The sequence below is a fragment of the Mandrillus leucophaeus genome, unplaced genomic scaffold, assembly GCF_000951045.1.
Source record: "Mandrillus leucophaeus isolate KB7577 unplaced genomic scaffold, Mleu.le_1.0 Scaffold1, whole genome shotgun sequence".
NCBI lineage: Eukaryota > Metazoa > Chordata > Mammalia > Primates > Cercopithecidae > Mandrillus > Mandrillus leucophaeus.
In genome coordinates, this window is record NW_012098097.1 from 3,110,838 (window position 1) to 3,130,410 (window position 19,573).

Sequence of the window (19,573 nt, forward strand, 5' to 3'; positions counted from 1 at the left end):
CAGCCTCTGCCTCCCAGGTTCAAGAGATTCTCCTGCCTCAGCCTCCCAAGTAGCTGGGATTACAGGAGTGCACCACCATGCCTAGCTAATTTTTGTATTTTTAGTGGAGATGGGGGTTTTCACCATGTTGACCAGGCTGGTCTGGAACTCCTGACCTCAAGTGATCCGCCCATCTTAGCCTCCCAAAGTGCTGGAATTACAGACACGAGTCACCGTACCCAGCCCAAGAAATGTTTAATCTTCTAATAGTCATATAATATTCAGGATTCCAAGAGGAAAGACTAGATGCACGCAATGGGTATATTGAAAAGAATTTCATGAAGGACTATTTACGGAGTGGTCAGGGATCAGGTAGCTGATCAGGGATGCCGAGACTTCCAGGGACTAGCAGCACTGGGATGTGTTACCACTTCCAGGCCTCAGGGAGCACAGGGGGAGATTATTCATCAGGATCTAGTGACAGGGAAAGAGGGAAGAAAGAGGGGCCTCCCAACAGCATACAAAATTTTGAGAAACATAATCACAGTCACAACCAAAGTACTGACGTTGAGATGGAACAGAGAAGAAATGCTCAGGTTATTCTTTTCCTACTCTCCTATTAGTCAAACTAAATCAGAAGCCAGGAGGTAAGGAAGTTTGATGATGCATGCCTCGGGCACAAGCATCTCAGGATACAGGACAGGACAGAGAATGGGAGAGGATGGGTTTGCAGGGGAAAATGGAGAAAAAGTGGCGTGGTCCTCTAGCTAAAGACAATATGCATCACCATTCTCCTCACTTTCTGAATATACAGCAGCAAGATGTCAAGGCAGAGTAAAAAGGCACCCACTCAAATGGGTTACCATTTGGAATTTTGATTTCTAGTCTTTAATTCGGAGAAGAGAGGTAATCTGATGTATAGGCTTAAAGGTTGATCGAGATTTGAATTCTGTTTCCACCACTTATAGTGGTATAACAGGCAAAGAGCCTAGTCTGAGTCTCAGTTTCCCCATCTGTAAAAGTGGAACCATAATAAATTCTAAGAGTTTTATAAGGTGCTTGGCATCTAAATGCAGGTTTTTTTTTTTTCTTTCTTTCTAGAATGTCATGCTCACTCCCAAGTGTGAGGGAGTGACATTGCATTTCATTAAAAATGTGACATTGCATTTCCAAATGTGTATACCCATCTAAGTGAAAAATCTCAAAATCCCAAGCAATAAGCTAAAGAGTTTCAAAAGTATCACCCCCAAGGACTTTTCCTTATTCAATATTTCAAGGTTATAAATAAATCCTACTTAAATGCGTACTTGTGACCTATACTGTTTCAGAGACTGGTTCCCTGATCCTTATTTTTCTTCCTCAAAGTTTTCACATGCCACACACCAAGACACACACTTCTTTTCTTGTATACTTTAGGCATTAATTTCTTATCAAATGCAGTTCAGCACCAAATCACCATTTCCAGGGAAAAAAAATGAGATCAAGGACAGGATCTTTCAAAAATCATTGGATTAGATACTTATAGAAGCACCACCTTACATTTTGTTATTAATCAGATCCATTTGCATGCCACTAATATTCTGGGATTCTTATTGTAACTGGCATTAATTGTGTCTTTTGGAGGTTGTGAATTCCAGACAATCCTGGTGGCTGGGAAGAATCTGAAAATGTGCATATTCCATGTCGCTTGTGATGTGAGGAAACAATCTTACAGCCTTAAAATCCTTCATGAAATTAAATATTATCTTAAGAAATCCTAATTAAAGTAATCTCCCACTCCATCTTCACTTTCATTTCTGTGACTTCATTCTAGGCTGGCCTGCATATGACCTGGAACACATTGGCTTCACATTAGATGAAATGTTACTAAAGCCTCAGAAAAAATAACCTTTTAATTACCTTTTAAACTCTAAAAAGAGAATTCACTTTTTCGTATGACATCATTCTATGTTTCGAGCATACTTATTTTATACCCTTGCTCTACTAATTTGTCTTAGTCTCTAGTGATAACCAACCAAATATTGAAATCTTAAAATAGATTTTTCTCTGTACGTTTCTACTCATACAAAGAGATTATAAGCAAAGAACCCCTCGATCTTTCCCAATTTTGAATGTATTTATTAGGCCTTTGTCTTACAGTTCTTTGCAAAGAAGAGCAGAAATAACAGTCCAGTTGGCATAATAACAAAGATTCTGAGGGAGCAAATGTTCCTTTAGAGACAAGTGATCTTTTTGAAGTCACTGAAATAAAGCCAAAGCCATTTTACAGTGATACAGTGACACATCAAGATGGTGCCATGAACATCAAATGTGCTGTGCACTAAAGTCATTACCACATTTCACAAAATGATACTTTTTTTTTTCCCGAAGATTAAATAAAATTTAATGACCTCAAAATAAAATTGCAGTGCACCAATTTCAAAATGGCCAACTTAAAAATGTCTACTTTAGGCTTTCTTTGTATGTGTGTGACATTTCTGTCCTCTAGGAAAGCAAAGTTCTCCCACATTTACCTCTCCATTAGTTACCTGTTTAAAACATGTACATTGGTCAGCAACTGTATTTTTGTCATTTACTTCTCCTGATAGAAACCTAGCTAAGGTAGATTATTTGAGAAAAAAAAAATTCTGGAGTTTTTTTTTTTTACATATCATGTATGGTTTGAAGTATGAAATGTTGAACAGAAATACGGAGTTAACTTATTTGGGTATACATTTAAACAATATTTTTAAACCACTGGGCTGGAAAAGCTTGATACATATGAAAGACTCATATTTAAATTATTTAAAAATTACGAAGCAAAGAACTTTGGTTATTTTCTGTAAATAACAGTAATTACTATAGGATGAGAAGGTATAGACACTTATATGATCAAACACATACAAATGAAACAAAAAGATAAAATAACTTTCACAGACTGTCTTCCTTTTTTGTGACTGCAAGATCATGTTGAGCATATCCTAAAATATGCACACCTTTCTTTGGTCACCACTTATCTAAGTAATAAGAGAAGTAGTGAAGAACATAAATAACACAGGGAAAGGGATTGATGGAAACGGTGCTGCCATGATTACAGCTGCACATTGCAGATAAATGACAGATTAAGTGCAGTCATCTAAAAAGATGGATAAACAAATGAGGATAGCGACACAAAATATAGGTGAGACATCAGTGAAGAAGCAGAAGGAGCACCTTCAAAACTTCTCTATAAGAGCAACAAAAGCAATGGCACACATTGTCAGAATAAAGCAATGGCACACATTGTCAGAATAAAGTTTTGCAAAACTCTGGAGATTAAGCAGAGTCTTGGAGCAATCTCAATGTTTATTTAAAAATAACACTTGGATCTCAGAAAGGGGAGACCCGTGACCTTTTAACATGCCAATCGTCACCAATTCAAAGGATCATTAAATGCAGCATCCCTTCTCTTATTTGATCTCCTAGGAGCATATGACATTGTGGATCTTCTGTTGAATCACATTTTTCCTAAATGTTAGGATGCAGCATTTCTATTACACTGGTGCAAAAGTAATTGCGTTTTTTGCCATTAATATATTTTTCTACTGATTTTCTGACTTCTTGTTTCCTTTGCACACTTTAAAGTTAGGTATTCCTCAAGATTATGACGTGTGCCCTCTTCTTTTATCACTTTATAATATGTTTAGTATCCCATTCATTCCAAAGGATTCATTCACCATTGACATGCTGGTAACTTCCAATTTGGTGTAATTAGCTCCCACTTCCCTCATGTGTTCCGGGCTCTTAGCATCTTTGTGAATGTGAAAGCATACACTGTGACCATCTTAACACACTTACGATTTTCATTCTCCTAAATCTCAGAATCCATTCCAAATCCACAGTTCCAAGCTCCTTCAGTTGCTTTATAATTTTAGCTCCTTTCCATCAATAACTGACTCTATTTGGAAAATATTCAATATCTTCTGATGAAACTTGCTATTATCTTTTATTAAAAATATGTTTCCTCATGTTCCACTACTATGTGATTGGCTCGAACACATACATCTTTGGTAGAGTCCCAGAATGAGATTTTGAGAAACTTTTTCATAACTACTTAGGATTAGAAATAAAGGGGAAAAAATAACTCTTGCTATTTCATTTGACTGGGAGGTTTAATTGGTTAAAGGAGCCAATGAAAGTGAGCAGAGTTTCAATGCTGACAGTTTTAACATCTCGAGTTTGCCCTATTGACTGAACACGTTGGGAAAAAAGTATGGATAAAAGATCAGAATGAGCACAAAGAAATGGTTTTCCATTGTAGAAAGTAATCAGCCACTCTGGGAATGGTTTCCAACAGCAACTATGAAATCATCCATGCTGCCAGTTGACATTAGAAATAACACTGCAACTATGTTTAAAGTGAAAATTTTCTGAGAAGTTCAAGAGCAGCCAAGAAAAGACATTAGGAACTCCAAATTCCAGAAACACCCTGCCCTGATAAAAATCTTGATTTTGGTCATCTGTTAAATCATCTGTGGCACTTATTTTAAGATCTTATTTGTGTGTGTACGTTCCTTAGAATTATCTATATACAAAATCCTGTTATCTGTAAATTAGAGATAGTTTTGCTTCTTCCCAAATAATCAGAATACATTATCTTTCTTTTCCTTGGCCAATTGCCTTGGCTAGAACCTATAATAAAACATTAAATAAAAGTGGGAAGGGAGGACATCCTTATTAAGATTTTTGAAAGATTTCGATACCATCTTGTTGATAGACTTTTAATCAATGAATAAAGGCCTTTGTAACCTCAGTTATGGTTTCAGGATTTATTTTTTCCCTGAGCTGTTCAGACACATAAGTGATAAATGGGATCTGAATATTAGTTTATGTGGACTTGCTCTTTCTACTGCTGAGAAAATAATCCTATAGTGTGCTTTAACTTAGCTTTGCAGTCTGAGCACAGGATTTGTTCTTTTTATACTCAGGGTCTTGTCCTAACTTATTTTTATTTCTTCCTTTTGCCTCTGTCAGCTTGCTTTATCTTACTACCATAAGCCATCAAAGACCATCTTGAGTTCAAAATAGGAATTGTATTTAGTAATGTTTATGCCTGTGGAGTGAGAGAGACCAGATTTGACTCTGCCCTTGCCCAAGGGCATGATCTTTAATTATGAAAATCCCCAGTCCTTCATCTTCTTCTTCTTAACATGATAGTAACAATAGTATACAGGGTTGCCGTGAGTAGTGCAATCAGCATAAAAGAATCAGTAATCAGGTCGGGCGAGGTGGCTCATGCCTGTAATCCCAGCACTTTGGGAGACGGAGGCAGGCGGATCACGAGCTCAGGAGATAAGAGACCCTCCTGGCTAACACGGTGAAGCCCCATCTCTACTAAAAATACAAAAAATTAGCCGGACATGGTGGCGGGCGCCTGTAATCCCAGCTACTCGGGAGGCGGAGGCAGGAGAATGGCGTGAACCTGGGAGGCGGAGTTTGCAGTGAGCCGAGATCTCGCCACTGCACTCGGCGACAGAGGAGACTCCGTCTCAAAAATAAATAAATAAATCAATAATCATAATGACAGTGACCAATGTTTACTATTATTATTATTTAATGCATTAAATAAGGTACATAAGGAAACAACACTGGCATGCCACTACTTCCATGTGTCTCAGAATATAAAAATCTAACAGGAGAAAAAATAGATACGCATAGATTGCTTATGTGTGTTCTTGCATTTATGTCCATGGTGCCAAGCCCATTTCTGTAAGGTAAGCCATCAGTCCCAGGTTTCCAGTGAAAGATTATCCACTCTGGGAGCTCAGTTCCTGCATTATTCATGCCGTTCTGCATGCAGCTAGATTTATGTGTCAGGAAAAACATACAAATGGAATCCGATTTACTTGCACAAGTTCCTGAACCATTTGATTTATGTTTGAGTAAATAAAGACATATGTCTTATAGGTATTGACTTCTCTTCTCTTTAGAAATAGAAGTGTAATGCTACAACTTCTTTTCTTGGCAGGCGTAGACTTCTAAAGTTTTGAAAGCAGTGCAACCTCAAATTATATACTTTCAATTTTCAGATGTGTTCCTTATACTTTTCTATTTGCATTCAGCACTTTCAGCATTAAAACAATGGAAAATCTACAACTCTCGGACCACTGTGAAAGGTTCAAGATTTCCTAGCTTAGCTACAAATCATAGAAGCAGCTACAATAAGGAATTCAGATGTAAGAACTTATTCAAACCTTCCTCAAGCTACCTAATGTTTAGGTTACAGATATCTTCCAAAATCACCTCAGCAAATTGTACATTTAGCATTGTCATTAACTGTTCCTCAGGAGGGCCCTACCTGACTTCAGAACTTTCATCTAGCCTTGATGCACTGTATTCATTTTGCAAGAATGTCAAGGTCATGAAACAAAGAAAGACTGAGAAACTGTCATAGACCAAAGGAGACTATGGAGATGTGACAACTAAATGCTGTGTGGTATTCTGAATTGTATCCTAGAGCAGAAAAAGGATATTAATGGAAACAGTGGTGAAATTTGAATCAAGTTTGAGGTTTAGTTAATAGTAATGTATCAGTGTTGCTTTCTTAGTTTTGACAAAAATGAGACGGCAGTACAAAATGATAACATTATGGGGTGTATGGGAACATTATGGGGTGTATGTTAAGGGTGTATGGGAACTCCACTATCTTTGCAACTTCGCTGTACATGTAAAATCATTTCAAACTAAAACTTTTTTTTTTAAATAAACAACAGTAATAAAAACACTTTGAAATTTAAATAACCATTGCTTTTCTTTGGTAAACAATTTTACATATAAGAAAGTAAGTCACCTCCAGGTGATACATAGCCAGTTTTTCTCCCTTTGTATCTTTCGATGTCTAAGATTTTAATGAAACTCAGAAAAATTGCTGAGCCTGCCTGTGGCAGCAACACATATTGAAACCCACCTGATGTAAATGAATGTTTATTTGGTTGTTTATGCTAGCATCTACAGTCACTTCTGCTGTTCTAGAAAGCGTATCTACCACCAAAACCTGAACACTTTTTTTTTTTTTTTTTTTTTTTTTTTTTGAGACGGAGTCTCGCTCTGTCACCCAGGCTGGAGTGCAGTGGCCGGATCTCAGCTCACTGCAAGCTCCGCCTCCCGGGTTTACGCCATTCTCCTGCCTCAGCCTCCCGAGTAGCTGGGACTACAGGCGCCCGCCACCTCGCCCGGCTAGTTTTTTGTATTTTTAGTAGAGACAGAGTTTCATAGTATCAGCCAGGATGGTCTCAATCTCCTGACTTCGTGATCCACCCACCTCGGCCTCCCAAAGTGCTGGGATTACAGGCGTGAGCCACCACGCCCGGCCTGGAACACATATTTTATCAGAAGACATGAAAGTGAATTTATTGAATCCTTGAAGTGTAAGTCATAATTTTAAATTAAAAAATTGAATTAGGATTAATGAGAGATATTATAGATAAAATCGAGATTTTTTGTTTACATTTCACGTTGTAACAATGACAGGAAACAGAAGGCTGTTTGGATTTATTATTCTTTAAAGGGGAAAAAAAGCACTTGTAGAGTTAGACAACACGAGGTATAGATTCTCCACCTTTCTCTCCTCCCATGAAAAATGTATTTTAAGAATATTTGGGCAAGGAGGAGCTTTCTGAAGAATGACACTAAGAATTAAAATGTATCAAGATGTTTCTGTTTAAAATCAGTCTTACATTTATGTTAAATGAAGTAATAATTGATAAAACAATATTAAGTTGAGCAGATCTATCAGAGAACTTGATTATCACTCTTAGTGGAATGAAACCAGTGAAATATATAATGTTTTGGATCCTTAAATCTAATACTAAATAATTATTTTTTACAGACTCTGAGGCCCCTGATTAAAGAATATAAATATGCTGAATTATGTTCAATAGATGTCTGTCGTATCCACTTGAGGTTTAATGAAGTCCATAAAATTTGCACGTATACATCTTAAGATACATTACAAAATGTTTCCAAAGTACCAATTTTGGTTTACTTTAAAATGTTTTTAAAATTTCAGTCATTCTGAGTATTGAATGTCTAGCATATATTACACAGCAATTTTAGCAACGGCTATACACAAAGAAAATAGAACATCTGAGTTTATTTGGTCTCATTTGTTTGTAAAAGCCGTGATGTAATACAACTACCTAACTACCTAAATGGTGTTAGAATTATGTTTTTCTGCCTGGTAGCTTATTGTCAGGTCAAGAAGGGAGTAAAATTTAAGTTTTTCAAATTATATATGAAAAGAGAAATTGAATCTTCACAGTTTAAGTTACAAATGGCATAGTTTTGCTGCAGATTTCAGTTGCTTTCATAATCGCAAGCATTCTTGGAAAATAGCATCTATGCACCAATTATGGACTTTTACATAAATTTCTCTAGGTCTCACAGTAGATATCTTGCAAAGCAAATATCTGCCTGTGAAGGAGACTCCTGTACTTTAATTTTCATGAAACAATGTCTTTACCCTGTTGCTTACATCTCAGGTAATAAATTGCTGTTTCTTTATTGAGTCATATTTAAAATCAAGCTCAAATCAGTTTAAAATTTTTTGTCAATGAGTCTTTCAAAATTTATAATGTGTGACTTCTTTCTCATTCTAAATATACATTAGCATTCACATCTATTTTTGCATTTGTAGTTTTTAAAACATTTCTTAAGGAGAGTCCTCAGAATTGTGGAAACTTCAGACCTTACGTAACCTAAATCTGCATCTATATGCAAAATGACTTTCAATTTTGGAATTACCTTGGCAATGGCACATATTAGATCCAAAGCTATCTGGAGTCCTGTAGGCCCCAGGAGACAATAATGAACATCTGTGGACATACAGTCACTTATAACGTAGATGCAGGATGAAAAATGGCAGAGCGTGGCAGCCTGAACCTGGCTTCTCTCTCCCGGCTTGACTAGAACTTGCCTGGGTCTCCACTTCTCCACAGTTTGGGCTGAATTTCACAGCCTGCATAGTTTGCAGAATCATCAACACTTTTATTTAGCTGGATGCCCACTTATGCTCCCACCCCATCCCCCGCTAGCCTTGGTCTTGGGTTGCCATGCTTTTCATGGTAGGTGAGTGTTACTAACCTCATATGCTCCCCTCGTGGGGGCTCAATTTCCCCTCCCATAATTATTTTACAGCAATGAACAAAAACTTACTTTATGTAGTCTGGACTAAAAGGTATTTCTAAGAGCGACTGAAAGGGACTTCCCTCTATATTTGAAAGGATGGTGTGAAATGACCTATATTTTTAAGTGATGTGTTAACTTTTAGACTGCACATCAAAACAAATTAATAACAAAAAGATATTTATTTTAAAGTTTTAGGAAACTAGTGCAATGTATTTTAAAGCTAAACATGCCAAGGATATGAGAGATCTAGAGATAGGCTACAGAAAGCATCTGTAGTTTTGTCTAGCATGCAATATTGTCTAGGATGCAAAATGGGAGAAACCTAAGTATAACTTATCAAGGCAAAATAGCAAATAGAAGTAATAGATTAGACCAATAGTAAAATTATTTAGAAAGGCGTTCCTTTCTAGGCCAGGTGCGATGGCTCACGTCTGTAATCCCAACACTTTGGGAGGTCGAGGTGGGCAGATCACCTGAGGTCAGGAGTTAAAGACCAGCCTGGCCAACATGGTGAAACCCTGTCCCTACTAAAAATACAAAAATTAGCTGGGCATGATAGCATGCGCCTGTAATCTCAGCTACTCAGGAGGCTGAGGCAAGAGACTCACTTGGACCTGGGAGACGGAGGTTGCAGTGAGCTGAGATTGCGCCATTGCACTCCAGCCTGGGCAACAAGAGTGAAACTCCATCTCAATAAAAAAATTAAAAAAAAAAAGAAAGGTGTTCCTTTCTATTCTTAAAAATTAATGAGAATTAATATATATAAACCATATATATGCATTTATACATATATGCATACACACACACACACACACACACACACACACACATTCCTCCTTCCTCCACTAAATATAAGAATTATTCTGAACAAAAACTCATTCTTTCCATAGGAATAGCAATTTATATAGTTAATTTTTAAATGTTTAAACTTCTTTGTATAATAGTTTATTATTGGACCCCATTTTCCCCATTTGGTCATAAAAATGATCTACTTTTACAATGGTATAGTATCCTGCAGCAATCATTTTTCTTCTCCTTCTCCTGCTCCTCCTCCTTCTTCTTCCTCATCTTCTTCTAAGCTCCATTATAACCTATATTCACATTTGCAGCTTTCAGAAAGAGCCAAACTGTACAGCAAAGAAAAACACCATAAATTCATGATGAAATTCTACTTTGGGTATTTTTTAATATACTCTCCAGTCTGCAAAGAGTAAATTAATGGGGATTTCTAATTTTGTTCTTCAGAATGAAATAGTGTCTGGTTGTTGAATTCCTGAGCTAATAATACATTTTCAAGCCTGACATTGTCCATTATACATGTGGAAAGACACCTTCTAATTCAGTAAGTCAATTAATATTGTGAAAAGCAGTTGTCCATTTTTTTCTGTCTTCACTGTACCGTAATACTTTCTTGGGTCCAAATGAAAGCAAAGAATGTGTGTTTTTCTTATTTCCCGGATTCTCTGGTCCAAATAAACCTTTACTTCTTGTCACACCATTAATTATCTAGGCAGTCTATACAAATTATTGTCTTCCTTCAGCAATTTTTTATCTTTTGAAGTCATAGATATGTATTTCTCCAAACTAAACGAATATTTACTGACTTCCAAGATACCATAGGTAACATGCTGCTAAGTACTTTCATGTCATCTCGCTTAATATACCTAATACCCTGGGCAACAGAGAGTATTGCTGCTAATTTGCATATAACAAAGAGAATAATTAGAACTTTTAAACAAATTAACTGAATGTGCATCACTGGCTAGTGGCAGCAGGAGTTTCCCATTCTCATGCCAGTTCTGTGGTCACAAAGAGCAAGGACTTTGAAATGACACTTAATGAACCAGTCTTTCCACCTGCAGGCTCTGGAGTCTGCAGAAAATTACTTAACTACACTAAACCTCAATTGTCTTATGTATAACGTGGAGATACAAAGTACTACAGAGGAGATTTATTGATGATGAAATGAAATGATGTATTAAAAGAATTTAACCTTAGGAAAGAACATCAGAAGCTGCAGCTAACAGAGGCGTCCAGCTTTTCCCAAACCCAAATCCAGTGCTTTCCACTAAATTATAGACACTGTTCATTAGAATCGTCCCATATTGTCTAAGCATGGTGGGTAATGCCTGTAATTCCAGCACTTTGGGAGGCTGAGGTTGGAGGATAGCTTGAGGCCAGGAATTTGAGACCAGCCTGGGCAACATAGAGAGATCCTGTCTCTACAAAAAAAAAAAAAAATTAAAAATTGCTCAAGCATGGTGGCATGTGCCTGTAGTCCTAGCTACTCAGGAGACTAAGGTGGGAAGATCGCTTGAGCCTAGGAGTTTGAGGCTGCAGTGAGCTATGATTATGCCACTGCATTCCAGCCTGGGCAAGAATCTATGACATTTCACTTTCATGTCCAAAACCAACATAATCATATACATTAGCAGGCACCTAGCATCCCATATAATGTCCCTGCCATTTTCACTCTCAGGTAACTGACTCCACACTCCAACATCATGCCAGGACTCCTAATTGCATTATATTATACCAAGTATAATGCATCAAGAAAAAATGTAAAACTCAGTACTCAAGAAGCATAACATATATTCGAGCAAGTGGGAAACTAGAGAATCTTTGTTTTTAATTACAGACTTCTCTACAGCCGACTTTGCTGCCTGCCTTAAATGGAAATAAAAAAGGAAGGCTTAACGGAAAACTCTCTTCTATAAGTTAAAAATCAAATTTGTGAAGACTTTATTAAGGAAAACCAAAACAACTTTCCATTTCTGGTTTTAAACATGGAGCCAAACGTCTTATTCCTAACAAGTTGTGGGGAGCAGCAGGAGAGTGGGGAGAGCAAACAAAGCTTTAAAAACTAGTGTTCTTGACAGAAAGACAGGCTTCAATTGGCTATTTAGGTTTAACTGTTGTGGGTCTCCAGTGTGACCTCATGGGATACAGCTCATTAAGCGATTGTATGAAAACATAAGAAAATAATTTTATCCAAACGGTAGCCACTCCAAATTTTCATCTCGAGTTAACCACAAGTTCTTAATGTTTCATTAGTAGAGGGGAATGTTCAAATTCAGAAATGCATAAATGAATTCTCCAAACGAAGGCGTACATCCTATTTGGTTTCTGGTTCTGGGCAAAAGTTCAGACAACTGTGTATTTTATCAAAAGTATAAATACTTTTCAATGTGTATCCAATTACCATGCCGATCTCTAAAGTGAAATGTGTGCAGTTTCTGAAGCACCCAAACCCCTTTTCTAAGCATCAAAAGCAACTGGCTCATGTTAAACCTCTCCTCTATTTCTGTCTTTAGAGTTCTGCATGGTCCATACTCTAGGACAGAAACAGGATTGGAAAAGACTGACTCTTGTAGCCCATCCAAACCACATACAGATTCCGCCTGGTTCCGATAAATTAGAAATGCTGTTGGGCTGAATTTATGCTACTGAAATTATTTCAATGTCTTATTCTTTTTCCAGGGACTTGTGTAAGGACTTAACACTCAAATTGGGAAATGATTAATTTATTGAAAGCTCTGATTTCCAACTCTGAAAAATTAGTAAATTTTAAATACCTCAGGCTATTGGAAATCTCTCTGGTGTCTAAACCAATTAACAAAATCAAGAGTGGACATAAGGTAACCGACATTGAGCTTGGTTTTACACTAATAGCCAAGTCACATAAGGTGGGAGAAGAAAATAATCCATGATGTAGATTTAGATAAACCCTAATAAGAAAGGCAAAAACCTCCTCCAGAATACAACCATGATAAACAGTAGTCCAAATTATTTTACTTTTAAAACTAGAAGCCCAGAGATGCTTCAAAAGATGCATGCTCACAAGAAACACTAATTTTAATTCACTTCCTATCCAAGGAACATGCTACCTGGAAACTATGATGCTTTATATAAATGCTAATGTCATTTTTAATTTTTTAAAAAAGTTATTAAACAATATTGACTTTTTTATTCAATCAGAGGAGTTCTGAAACTTTTAATGTATTCAGGATGTAGTCAAATTCTTTATGAATAGAAACTGTTTCATTGTATAAAACTGTATTTGAGTAATATGCAAGTCCTAAAATGTGTGATGGATTTAAAGGAAGGACTAGTAAATTTCTTAAGAACATCTCCTACTGTCCTTTAGAGATGTCTACCACCTTGATTTCATTTGTGTTCCCACAGACTACTGTCTCCTAACTGGCACCCCTGACTCAGGTAGCACGCCTGAAAACAGGTTCACCATCACCATCTTAAAACCGCTCAGCTATGATTATGTCAATCCTCTGCTTAAAACCCTGCAATAAATCCCTATGACCCATGAAGAATAAAGTCCAATATAAGCTCTTAGTATTATGAACAGTGCCTTTGGTGGTTTCCAATTCTATCAATCATTTATCTTCCCTGTATGCCCTACACAAACCATGATCCCATGACAACAAACTGCTTGTAGTTGCTTAAAGATACCATGCTCCTTTTGGGTTACATATTAGAAGACTGGATAAAGAAAATGTGATAGATAGATAGATAGATAGATAGATAGATAGATAGATAGATAGATAGATAGATATAGATATATAGATATATGGATATAGATATATATAATGGAATACTATGCAGCCATAAAAAAGAACAGGATCATGTGCTTTGCAGGGACATGGATGGACCTGGAGGTCATCATCCTTAGCAAACTAACAAAGGAGCAGAAAACCAAATACCATATGTTCTCACTTGTAAGTGGGAGCTAAATGATGAGAACATGTGGACCTATAGAGGGGAACCACACATACTGGGACCTTTGGGAGGGTGGAGGGTGGAGGGTGGGAAGAGGGAGAGGATCAGGAAAAATAACTAATGGGTACGAGGCTTAATACCTGGGTGACAAAATAATCTGTACAACGAACCCCCATGGCTAAATTTACCTATACAACAAACCTGCACTTGTGCCCCTGAACTTATAAATTTAAAAAGAAGGAAAAAATGCAAAAAACAAAAAAAAAAGACACCATGCTAATTAATACCTACTTGTCTTCACAACTCACAATCTTCCTTTTGTCTGGAATAAGCCATTTCACTCCTTCAACAACCTATCTCCTTGGAATGTTTGGGAATCAGCTTTCATTCAGAAGTAAGACAGCTTGAACATATATGGTTGTAGGAGACTTTCCTATGTGCCTCGTTGTGTTTCACTCCCTCCTGTAGGCTACCTCCCCACCTTCATGCACTGTTATTATTGCGTGCTTTCATTCATCAGTCTTTTCATTATTTCAGTACATACCCAGGTTTGAGTTCTATTATTAGATCTCCAAATCTTAGCAGGAAGAAGTAGCATTTTACATTATACTGGTTTTCTCTAAAATATCTTACAAAATTCACATCTATAGTGGAGTCATATTCTTTGGACTGAAATAAACACCCACATTAGGGATCTTTTGACTAATGTAATATGTGCAACTGTATACATAGGTGACCTTTGCGTTTGTCTGCTTTTTTTAGGTCAAAAATCATTCTCCACATCTGGCTGACAAATATTTTATTAAGAATCTTTAATTATCCTTTGCCAGGATTTGCACAAGATAAACATCTGCAACAAGATGCCACTGCGTCTTTTTAAATATTTTAGAATTAGGTGGAACACATAAATAAACTGTGTTGCAGTCTTTTATTTTTTAAAATGAGGTGCTGAAGGCAGAGAAAATACAGGAACAGCATGCTTTTTGTGTGTTTCTATCTTTGACATAAAAATGACAAAACTCTATCGACAAAAAAGGGACAGTACATTCCATTAGATACCACAATTTTATAAACAAACAGAAACACACATATAACACCCCATAATGAATTTCTTTAAAAGTATTTTTTCTAGGAAGAGATTTTTCTTTTTAGTTGTCAAATGCAAGCACTCAACAGATTAAGCTTTTGCAAAACAAAATCATCTGATATTATCAGTAATGGCAAAAACTACAATTACATTTGCACCAACCTGTAGTTGCCTGTATTATTGACTCCATCTCTTCATTCATTCGCTGGATACTGTGTGCCTACCGCAGCCTCTGTGCTGAAGTTAAAACATTGTATGTGGTTTTTCTTCTGTTGGTTGGTTTGTTTTTGTTTGTTTTGTGTGTATGTGTGTATTGTGGAGGCTGGGAAGGGAACAAGAAAGAATGAAACAAAAAATTACAGCAAAATAAACAAGACAAGAATTTAGCTTTGTAAACCTGACATTCCACCTGTCATAGTAAGTCTGAGTACAAGGGAGGAGAGGATGGAGAATGTAAAATGTGCATAGCTTAAACAAAATAGCCTATGTTCAAAATGCCAAATTCTTGATTAGAAAAAAAGTAAGCCTTAGCCAAATCTTTACATTTAAATATGTTTTAAATTTGACATTATAATAGTTGCATAATTTTTGACTGAATGTCTTTTAAAATTTATTTAACCAGTTTTATTTTGAATCTTTGTTTCTACTATATTGCTGTTGTAAATAAAGATGCACAATAACATCTTTTTACATAAGTATTTGTTCAATCTCTGTTTTCTTAGGATAGGTTTTTAGAAATAGGGTTAATAGGTCAACTTTAAGTCTGACTTGATATATATTATCCAATTACTTGCAGAATGGTATCCTAAATTTACATTTTCAATTTTTAAATATTATATGAGAATGCCTAATTCATTTTCAATATTTGTCAACTTATTGTTGAAAATGTATTGTGTATTAATATTTAGCTGGCATTAGTTCCTCAAAGAGCACTTTTAAAAGTCTTTTTTAGAAAATTTTTTTCCAAATGTGAATGTTTTATCTGTGAATTACCTATTTATGTGTTTTCCCCATTTTATGTCTTCTGGGTATAAGTTTTCCTTGTTTACTTATTAGCAAATTTTATGGACTGTATATTTCCCCAGAGTTTATAGTTTGACTTACCATTTAAAATAAGAGAGCCTTATAATTCTTCACTTAACTTTCCCATGTGCATTCTCTTCACCAGTGGTATATTTTCCTTTGTTTTTAATGCTGAGATAATCATTCCTAATTCTATACAACAAGTAAATATTTAGCTATATTTCTTCAAGTTTTTTTTTCTTTTCTTTTCTTTTCTTTTTTTTCTTTTTCTTTTTTTTTTTTTTTTTCTTTTGAGATGGAGTCTCACTCTGTCACCCAGACTAGAGAGCAGTGGCACAGTCTCGGCTCACTGAAGCCTCCGCCTTCTGGGTTCAAGTGATTCTCCTGCTTCAGCCTCCTGAGTAGCTGGGACTACAGGTGCATGCCAGCATGCCCAGCTAATTTTTGTATTTTTAGTAGAGACAGGGTTTCACCATATTGGTCAGAGTGGTCTTGAACTCCTGACCTCAGGTGATCCACCTGTCTCGGCCTCCCAAAGTGCTGGGATTAAAGGAGTGAGCCACCACACCCAGCCTCTTTGAATTATTTTTGGGTCCCTTTTTATTGTTGAATCAATGTGGAATTTATTTTGATGTGTGGTTCGCGGTGATGCTCTGACCGTACGCTGTTCAAAATTATCGAAGTCCCATTCAACTATTGGTTAATCATTTCTTTCCCTATAGATTTTGTAACTCCACCTTTAAAAACAGAACTAAATTGATATATCCATACAGCTTATTTTTCAGATATCTCTTCTGCATAATTGATTAGTCCATATATTCTTGCTTGAGTGCCATACTATTTAAATTAATATAATTTAACCATATGTTTTAATATATGACAGGAGAAGCCCACTCTCTTTTTACTTGTGGTGACTGGACCTTTTATATGTATTCTCATTAGTCTTCACCCTTCTTTTTGACTAGAACCCTGGTGGCCAGATAATTGAGTGATAGCTACCCTGTTTTCTAGCTAGCCCAGATCTTGGTCTTTAAGTCAGGGCCACTTTTGAGAAAATGAAGGGGAAAGAATGAACTGTTTTCCTTTTTCAGATTTTGCATTAGGCATAGTGTCAGTCTGTCCTCATTTTTTTTTAAATCCAACTCTTTAAAGACAGACGAAAATCACTCCAGATTCTAACAATGTAAACTTTCCATTTTAATTTTTAATACTACTAAAAGTTTTTAACATTTCTAAATTATGATTAATTTTTCATGAGTAAATTGAGAAATCATTCGTCAGGACCTGTTTGCTTGAAACCCAGAAAGCCCTATTTTTCTACATCACCCTGTTATAAAGGTTGGTCAAAACTTGCAAAGGAGTATAGCATATGTGAGAAACAAAGAATTAATGCAGATTATTCAGGATAGAACAATAGAAGGAAGATAAAGGTGCACTTTGTTGGGAAAGATAGTAGTTCTAATTGTCTGGAGTTACAAACCTAGATACTCCCAACCTAATAATCTTCCTACTCCATTTTGCTTTTTGTGTTCTGTGAAACACTATAACAATTATATTAAATGTTTTCTACAGAAATCAATTTTAAAATATAAAATTTATAAGATTCTAATGAATGCTGTACATTTGTAATCTAGTTTTTAAAAATATACATATATTTTAGAAGGTTTATATATATAAATATATGTAACATATATATTTATATGCATATTTATTTATGTAAAACCTCAGATATTATGCTTTGCTTTCAGCATTGTTTTGAGTTATATTTACATCCTTTAAGAGTTTCTGAACATTTCTGACTAGCCCTGAAGTTGTGGGCTCATTTCTTCAGGGTCTTATTTCTTGTGCTCCAATTCGCTGATGTTGAAATGTCTCATATACTGCTGGGCACAAATATTCCAAACATTACTCACAGAAATTAAAAGAAAGTGAGCCATATTGGAATGGAATTATTCATTCAATTCAATGCAGTCTAACATGGCTAATTCCATGCGGGAGTCTTAAGTTTAAATAAACTTTCCATGGCAATCTATTTTCTGAAGACTTTTGCTTTGTTTGAATTCTTTTATAGAAGGACATTTTCCTCCATATGTTTATTCTCACAGACAAATACAGGAAAAAGCCCACTTGCTCTTGTTGACCTTTCTGCTTAGCAACTATTACTTTTCTTAGCTCAAAGGTAATTCTTTATTCAAGACGGCCTTATTTAGAACACATGATAGGCATTCAGAGTTTTCCAGTAGCCTCTGAACACTACAGAGTATTTATTTACATTGTATAAAATTAGAGGAAATGAAGGGGTATGCATTTGAACTAGAAGCAATAGCCCAATTCTCTTTATAGAGAGATTTCAGTCAATGTCACTTTGGGGGGTGGTGGGGAAGAACTCAGATTACAGACATTTTAAACAATATAGATTTTTGTTACCTAACAATGAAATACATCATTTTGCTTTCTCAATAAAACTCAGGCTGTGAGTTATGGGCTATTTCTATTCTATGCATTGGCTAAGAGTACATTTCAATCCCTGTCTTTGCAAACTAAGACATATGGAGTGATCTCTGTTGACATAGCCCAAATGAAACAACTTTAGGGAAATATATTATTTGAAAAGGACTTGGATGCATCTAATAACATATCTGATTTGCTGTGAGCCCGTGCATTTGCACATAGATCATTAATAAAAGAAAATCAGTGAGCAACTGGTATCTAGTATGCTACAAATGGGATTTGTATTGGAATGGTTTTGATTAAAACAAACCACGGCTTTTGTCATTTCCATTGCTTAAAAAGCGTGAATGGTGTTTAGTTAGGTTGAGTTTAAATATATTTGAAAACCAATTTTGCCAAACGCAACACTCGAGTTTATAGTCAGAGAAAAAAATGCTGTCAATCTACACTCTCGTTATTTCTAAATGCAACACACGAGAGCAATGGTTTTAGTTCAAAGGACAAAAATAATTTAGTTTACCTATATGTGGTGTTCGTTATGTAAAATATATGATAAACAAAACTGGAAAAATGTATGTTACAATAAAGCCATTGCATAGACCAGCTGTAACCATGTTTTACCAATTGTGAGACAATTTTACATTATCTACCTCTTAATGTAATTCTAGAAATAAAGAATGTAAAATAATTCTAGAAATAAAAGCTAACTGATATATTGTGCAGATACCAAAGTAGTTTAATATATCTCCATCCTGAGAAAGTTTTAGAAAAAATGTAACCTATTACATTCATTTTGACGCTGCAAAAAGGCTGGAGTAATCTATAACATTAAATTCATTGAACAATACCACTTTTCCAAAGTAATTGTCAAACCTACTCAAATCTTTATTATTTAAGCTCTCCCCTTAGAGAGCATGTAATAAATGACTTTGCATAGATGTTTATTTTAAATATCTATTTAATTTGTCAAGCTCAATGCAGGACTACTGAAAGAATAAACAGGTTGGAACATTGTTATTCATTTGTATACATCCCAGAACCGGAACTTTAAAATTAAGAATAACAATTTTGTCAACAAAACTGAGTAAAAGGGCTGGGCGCGGTGGCTCACGCCTGTAATCCCAGCACTTTGGGAGGCTGATACGGGCGGATCAC